This window comes from Callorhinus ursinus, unplaced genomic scaffold (genome assembly GCF_003265705.2).
Source record: "Callorhinus ursinus isolate GAN/ISIS: 27379988/994484 unplaced genomic scaffold, GSC_fseal_2.0 scaffold109, whole genome shotgun sequence".
NCBI classification, from domain to species: domain Eukaryota; kingdom Metazoa; phylum Chordata; class Mammalia; order Carnivora; family Otariidae; genus Callorhinus; species Callorhinus ursinus.
In genome coordinates this window covers 677,913-685,744 of record NW_027397171.1, presented here as the reverse complement: position 1 = coordinate 685,744, position 7,832 = coordinate 677,913, and the positions used below count along the sequence as shown (strand labels likewise).

The window sequence follows — 7,832 nt, the reverse complement described above, 5'->3', positions numbered from 1 at the left end:
ACCAAAGGAGTCTAAAGTCCCGGCACTGTCGAATTGTTGTAAGACTTTCAAAGGCTACAGATGGATAAAACCAGTTGTTAGGCACCAGTGTGGAGACCACAGTGTGAAAAGCAGTAATGAAGAGACAGTATGTCCTGGAGGCGGGGAGGTTTTCAAGGACATCCTTCTTTCCCTGCTCTTCTTTTCTTGTTGTTTAAACTGAGTTTTAAAGTAAAATGCACAAGCCTTAATTAATGAGCTCTATGGTTACAACATACACATGCACCATGTAACCAACACCCGAGATAAGATCCAAGATTTTTCAGCTTCCAGGAGCTTCCTGGGTCCTCAGCACAACCTGTATCACTTTCTGACCTCTACCATCATAGAGTAGTTTTTCTTGTGTTTTGAAATAATATAAATAGAATCATATAACATGTACTCATTTGAGGATTCTTTCACTCAATTTACAAGACAAAGGGGCTTGGGCTTGGGGTAGTAAATGGTGAAGAAGCAACAAGGTTTATTTATAGAGCTTTCTCTACCCTAAATTCCCTGTCTCTGGTACTAAGGCTGCCTTCCACCCTCTTGGTACAGGGAGGGTACCTTTCACATGAGACTTATCTCCTGCTTCCAGGGACACCAAAGAGAATCAGAGTGTCCTTCTTCAACTGGCTATTTCTCAAATACATTTACATTTAATTTAAAATAATCAGTATGCCAAAGTGGCATATTTTGGGGTGGCACGTTCTACTCCCCTTCACAAAGGAAATACTCATGCATTTCTCTTAGGCATAAATACAGTTGTGGAGTCTCAGGGTCAGAGTTATATGTATATTTAGTTTTAGTCACTATTTCTAGGGGTGCCTGGCTGCCTCAGCTGATGGAGCCTCCAACTCTAGATCTTGCGGTTGTGAGTTTGAGCTCCACGTTGGGTATAGAGATTACTCAAATACAAAATCTTTAAAAAAAAATGTTTCCAAATAGTTTCCCACCGTGGGTGCTAGTTTGCAGTCTCATCAGCAATGCCTGAGAGTTCCAGTAGCTCCACACCCTCAGGAGGACTTGATATTGTCAGTTCTTCTAAGTTGCTGGTGATGCTGGTGAAGAGAAGTATTATTTCATTGATTTTAAATTTGAACTTGCCTGTTAGCAAAAGATGTTGAGCACCTTTTAAACTGCTTATTGGATATTTTGGGCATCCCCTTTTGTGAAGTTCATATTAATTTGCTCTTTCTTTTTGAGATTTTAATCCTTTCTTGGAGTTTTGTAGAAGTTCTTCACATATCCCAAATAAGACTCTTCTGTAATTTAAAGTATTGAAATATCGTCTCAGACTGTGGCTCATCTTCCTTCCTTTTTTTAAAGGAGAGAGAGACAGAGATAGCAAGAGAGAGCACAGTGGGGGGGGGGAAGCAGACTCCCTGCTGAGCAGGGAGCCGGATGTGGGGCTCAGTCCCAGGACCCTGGGATCATGACTTGAGCAGAAGGCAGACACGTAACCGATTGAGCCACCCAGGCGCCCCCCCTTTAAAAGATTTATTTACTTATTTATTTATTTATTTATTTTCATCTTCTTTTCTTAAGGAGGAGCGGGCTTGAAAAACTTTCTTTTTTTTTTTTTAAAGATTTTATTTATTTATTTGAGAGAGAGAATGAGAGAGAGAGAGAGAGAGAGAGCACGCGAGCGTCAGAGGGAGAAGCAGACTCCCTGCTGAGCAGGGAGCCCGATGCAGGACTCGATCCCAGGACTCCAGGATCATGACCTGAGCCAAAGGCAGACGCTTAACCAACTGAGCCACCCAGGCGCCCTTGAAAAACTTTCTAAGAAGAGGAAAAAGAAAAGAAGGGGAGAGATGTTGAAGACACAGGAGAAAGTTCCATCCAGAGATCTTCCTGGTGCTTTTAAAAAATATCCATATATATGTGTGTATATATATGTGTGTATATATATATATATGAGATTTTTTTACTTACCTTAATTAGAGTGAGACAGAGAGAGCATGAGCATGGGGGAAGAGCAGATTCCCCACTGAACAGAGAGCCCCACCTGGAGCTCAACCCCAGGACCCCGGGATCATGATCTGAGCTGAAGGCAGACGCTTCACCGACTGAGCCCCCCAGGCGCCCCTTCCCGGTGCCTTTGCAGAAAACAGACCCCAAGCAATTTGCTGGGGGGCTGACTGGGCACAAGTTTCTGCAGCAGAAACTGTTACCTGGCGGGTCATCCTCCTGCATTTCTCCTCGTGCAGCGTTTCAGAGGATACAGTTTGGAGGTTTAAGAAATAGTGGGATTTGAGACCGTGGATCTTGTAGCCAGCCAACCTCCGTGTGTTTGAAGAACCCTCAGGAAATAGGGCTCATGTTTCCAGGAGGCTGAGGGCCTTTCCGTTGTGAGACGTGTGCCTGGTGGTGGTGCGTCCCTTCCTCGGGAGGGTTCAAAACCATGCGTAAGCATCTCCCTGTCCGTCTCGGGCAATCCTGCCCTTTTCTCCGTTTCCAGACCCGTTTGGCACCCTGTGGCGGGAGGGGCCGCAGGAGCCGCGGGTCGTGTGCGCCCTGGGCCTGCGCCCGGACGGCCCGCAGTGCCCGCGCAGGGAGGACCAGGGGAGGGCAGGGCCGGGGGAGGCGGACGGCTGGTCCCGGGTTTCTTCAGCCCTAAGCAAGAAGCCCGTCACCACATCCCGGTGCCCAGGAATCCTCGGTTCCCTGCGGCGCTGTCGCTGAAGAGCAAGACGGAGAAACCACCGGAAGAAGCAGCTCCATCGTTTCACCTTGAATTCTTTTCATTTTCTGAGCGGTGAGTCGTGCAACAGCCGAAGGCGCCCGCGCAGAAGGCACCTCCCTGTTTGTACCTATTTCTGCCCCTTTCGCCCCTCCACCTCTGCTAACCCACCCGCGGTCTCCAACGATCTCACTTCCACACGTGGATTTCTGCGCAGCCCTGTTTCTGGGGTGAGTGAATGGATGCCACTGAATAAAATAAGAACGGACATTGAAGAATACCCTGGCCCTGCAAATGAAAACTTCACTATTTGAAAGAATGACTAAAAAGGCTTTTCTTCACGAGCCGAAATAGCTCAGTTGGGAGAGCGTTAGACTGAAGATCTAAAGGTCCCTGGTTCGATCCCGGGTTTCGGCACTTTGGTTTTGCTCTGGTATAGATCTCACCTCTTTACTCAAGGGTTGGGACCTAGTTCCAAAAAGTGTATCTATACCTACAACTTTCACTTCTTTTTGCAAATCCGATCATGGAGTGTACATTCATATTTTTATCACCCTCTCTTTTGGTTGTCTATTCACTGAGGTCTTCTATGAAATGTTAACTGACAGTGAATATTTTATTTAAAGTTTTAAAATCTAAGACATTCCAATATGCTATGTGCTGTTCCACTTACGATTCATTTCTGTTTTGATGGTGTGTGTGTGCGTGTGTGGTTTTTAATCACGAGAACTGTAAGGGGAAAACCTGAAAACTAGAAAAGGAGCCCCCTACAGTGTATGTAATAAGATGTATGTGGGTGTGGTATATGCAAGGACAATTTTGCCATCAGAAAATCCGGGTTTCTATCTTGAGTCCACGCCATTATTAAACTGCTGGAATCAAGAGACACTCTTGAGCATCATTGAGCTTTTAAATGGTTATAGGAACATTCTGAGTTTTCTTGTTGACAAGGCATTCCTTCAGTCTTGCACTCCCGTCTAGAATTTGCACACCTTAAGTTATTTCTGTTTTGGTATTCAGGAAAGAATGAAAATAAGCATTGCAGTGAGCATTACTCTGTTGCACATTCACAAGGGAACCCAGAATACAGAAAAATGAAAGCAAATGGACAGTAAAGTCATCAAGACACAGAGACAAATACTCCATATTTTCCTTCAACTTCTTGAAATTATTTGTTAGGAAGAATAGGTCATTCTTGTGTCATTTTGAACTGTTATCTTTTCAAATTACTGTCTTGGTTTCACAATATCTTTTTTCTTAATTTTAAGATTTATTTATTTTGAGGAGGGGAGGGGCAGAGGGAGACACAAAGAGAACCTCAAGCAGACTCTGGCTAAGCACAGAGCCCAACACAGGGCACGATACCACGACCCATGAGATCATGACCTGAGCCAAAACCAAGAGTCAGATGCTTAACCGACTGAGCCACCCAGACGCCACGACAGTATCTGTTTTTCCCTGACAACTCTGGACACTGTCAGGAAAATAACCTGCAGTACTCCAATGGTAAGAAATGCCTCAAGTTGCAAGTGGAAAATTGGTACAAAATGAGAATCAACATCAGGGCAGGGACACTGACTTCACAGGAGTTTGGAATTACACACTTTGTCCATTAGCCACATACCCCTCCTCAACTCAGAAGATGGCAATCTGTCTCATTAAAAAATATTTGATCAGACAAACAGCATCACTGCATGTTTTACCGCCTAGCACATAAATGCTTCCTTTACCTTCTATTGAGGGGGGAGGTCTAGGGTAATTCCCAAACATAATGAGTCTTCCATTCAGTATCTTAAAAATTAGGTCCAGGATGTCTACATAGAAAGGGAATTGTCTGTAAAGATCAAAGGAGATCATTCATATGAATGCATTCTGTCAAGTCCTCTCATGCTATGAAAGACCATGTTTCATATTCTCTGGCTCTAGGATTCTCCCAAAAGAGCACCTAAACATAATGTCTTCTGTAGCCAGAGCTGTCCTATGGAAATATAATAAAGCCATAAAGGAGAGCCACTCTTGTAATTTTATATTTTCCAGTAATCAGATTAAAAAATAAACAAGTTATATTCATTTAACATATATTTAAATAATTTGAGATGTCTAAAACATCATTCAACAATCAATCTTAAAATTATTAGTGATATATTTTACATTTTAAATATCGAATTAAGTCTTTGAGATCCAGTGTATATTTTATACTTACAGCACATCTCAGTATTTCAAGTGTTTAATTCTCAGTGTGGCTACCTGCTACCCTTTTGGACAGCGATGGGTTAAACATATATTTTATATATTTGCAGATTTTCTGAATTGAGTATATGTGGCATGAGTGCATTCTGTCTCCAAATTTAGATGTTTAATGCCTCTGAAGAATTCTGTATTAAATGAATCCATAGTCTGAAGATGGCTACAGACATTGAATTTTTTTTTAAATTCCCAACTTGTTCATGGGGCAAACAGAAAAAGAAAGCATACCTTCTTATTATGAATTCCTGAGAATCCAATAGACAGATATCCAGTTTTCTCCAAGTGCAACACAACATTAAGACCAAGCAGTGTTTCTGCAAACTTTCCTAATGTTGTAAAGCATCATAAACCTAATATTTGACAACATCAAACAGTCAAGATAATTTCCTTCATTATTTACACACACTCACACAAATACCCATCAGTTTTATGTCTGATAATTCTCTAGTCCCTCTTTCTGTGAAACCTATCACCTAATGTGTTTGGTTTTATTCTAAAAATTCCAAATGACCTATCTGATAAAGGGTTAGTATCCAAAATATATAAAGAACTTATATAACTCAACACCGAGAAATCAAATAATCCAATTAAAAATGGGCAGAAGACATGAACAGACATTTCTCCAAAGACATATAGATGGTCAACAGACACATGGAAAGATGCTCAACATCACTCATCATCAGGGAAATGCAAATCAAAACCACAATGAGATATCACCTCACACCTGTCAGAATGACTAAAATCAAAAACACAAGAAACAGCAGGTGTTGGCGAGGATGTGGAGAAAGGGAATCCTCATGCACTGCTGGTGGGAATGCAAACTGGTGCAGCCACCCTGGAAAACAGTATGGAGGTTCTTCAAAAAATCAAAAATAGAACTACCCTATGATCCAGTAATCACAGTACTGGATATTTACCCAAAGAATATGAAACACTAATTTGAAGGGATGTATGCACCCCTATGTTTATTACAGCATATTTACAATAGCCAAATTATGGAAGCAGCCCAAGTGTCCATCGACAGATGAATGGATAAAGAAGATGTGGTCTATATATATATATATATATATGGAATATACATCAAAGTCATCAAAAAGAATGAAATCTTGCCATTTGCAACAACATGCAACATAGATGGATCTGAGGGTATTATGCTAAGCAAAATAACTCTGTCAGAGGAAGACAAATACCATATGATTTCACTCACATGTGAAATTTAAGAAATAAAACAAATGAACATAGGGAAAAAAGACAAAACAAATAGATTCTTAACTATAGAGAACAAAGCAATGGTTTCCAGAGGGGAGGTGGGTGGGGGATGGGTAAAGTAGGTGATGGGGATTAAGAGAGGACACTTATGATGAGCACTGAGTAATACATGGAAGGGTTGAATCACTATATTGTACACCTGAAACTAATTTAACACTGTATACTAACCATAGTGGAATTAAAATAAAATAAAATAAAGAAAATAAGAAAATAAAGATTCCATAAGCCAAATGAAAGAACAAATCTGCCAGACAAATCACATTCATCCAATTTCAGAAATGACTCAATATTATTTACGAATATATACGTATATAATATATATACATAATATTGGTCATATATGGGGAAACCAGAATGAGAAAGAGTTAACCACTAGAAACTGGTACCAGGAAATGGGTTTTCTCATAGTCTTCTCATGTAGTTCAAAGAACACAGTCTTAACCATGATAAATTCCAGGGTTCAAGAAATGTCCCAGAGTGAACTTTTTTTTTCTAATGACCATCACTAACAAGCACACTTTTCAGTCTTTATCTGCCCTCTCATACTTGGGTCTACTGATTACTCACAAATCCAAGGCCTGAAACCCAGGTAATTGCCTGAGCTGGTCATGTGACATCCTCACATACGTGCACCACATATGTGGATCTTGAATTTATTTATTTATTTTTATTTATTTATTTTTTGGATCTTGAATTTAATACGAGCAAGGCTAGCTTGTCTTCTCCATCTTCCAACCTCCCCACACCACCCTGTTTCCAAAAGAATTTTTATAACCTCCTCTTTTTTGCATTTTCTTCTGGCTGGCCATTTCTAATGGCATGATGTCTCTGATAGATAGATAGATAGATAGATAGATAGATAGATAGATAGATAGAGATTGATAGATCTTTTTCTCTAGTCCTTAAATCTTTGGTCTCACTCATACAATTCAACACTTCTCTCCATCCCCCAATGTTTCAGTCATGCCTTATGAACGCCTTTTGAACAAGAGATTTTGGACTATTGGCAGGGTCTCCTACATTGCCTGGGTGCCTAGATTCAGAATGAAACGACCCTTTAAATGAAACGCTGAATGTATCACTCTAGGGTTTCCTTCTAAGGTCATGGCTTTTCTCTATCAAATTCAGTCCTTAACCTTCCGACGGAGCAAACAACAAATATTATGACACTTTCTAGGCAGGAAAAAGCTGAATTTCAACAGTCTTGTGTCTCAGGTTAAGACATAGCTGCAGGAAATTAAAAGAGCTGAAAACCGGGACTTGACTGATTCCTTGCCAAGAATGGGAGAAGGAAACTGTACGTTTTAAGGCCACAGTGGAAGTTTCTTGGGTTAATATCTGATATGTTTCCAATCTTTTGCCTTCCACTTCAAGCTCTACACTCTGAAGAATCGGTCCCCTTCTCTAGCTCCTGAAGGTCTTCTGCCCAGGGGCTGCTGATGTCCCTTAATACTGAGCTACCATGATGCTCAAGGGGATTGAGGGCCTCAGAAAACAAACTTACCTCCAGATAAGCATTAGCAAAATGCCTTTTCCCGAAGGGGGTGTAGCTCAGTGGTAGAGCGCATGCTTTGCATGTATGAGGCCCCGGGTTCGATCCCCGGCACCTCCA

The 7,832-nt window shown here is 41.2% G+C and overlaps 2 non-coding genes across 2 annotated transcripts; both read left to right on the top strand.

The window, feature by feature from the left end:
• The first annotated feature begins 3,048 nt into the window (after positions 1 to 3,048).
• Positions 3,049 to 3,121, top strand: TRNAF-GAA (transfer RNA phenylalanine (anticodon GAA)). The gene has a single exon. It is a non-coding gene; the product is annotated as a tRNA-Phe (tRNA).
• A 4,639-nt stretch (positions 3,122 to 7,760) lies between these two features.
• Positions 7,761 to 7,832, top strand: TRNAA-UGC (transfer RNA alanine (anticodon UGC)). Its single transcript has one exon. It is a non-coding gene; the product is annotated as a tRNA-Ala (tRNA).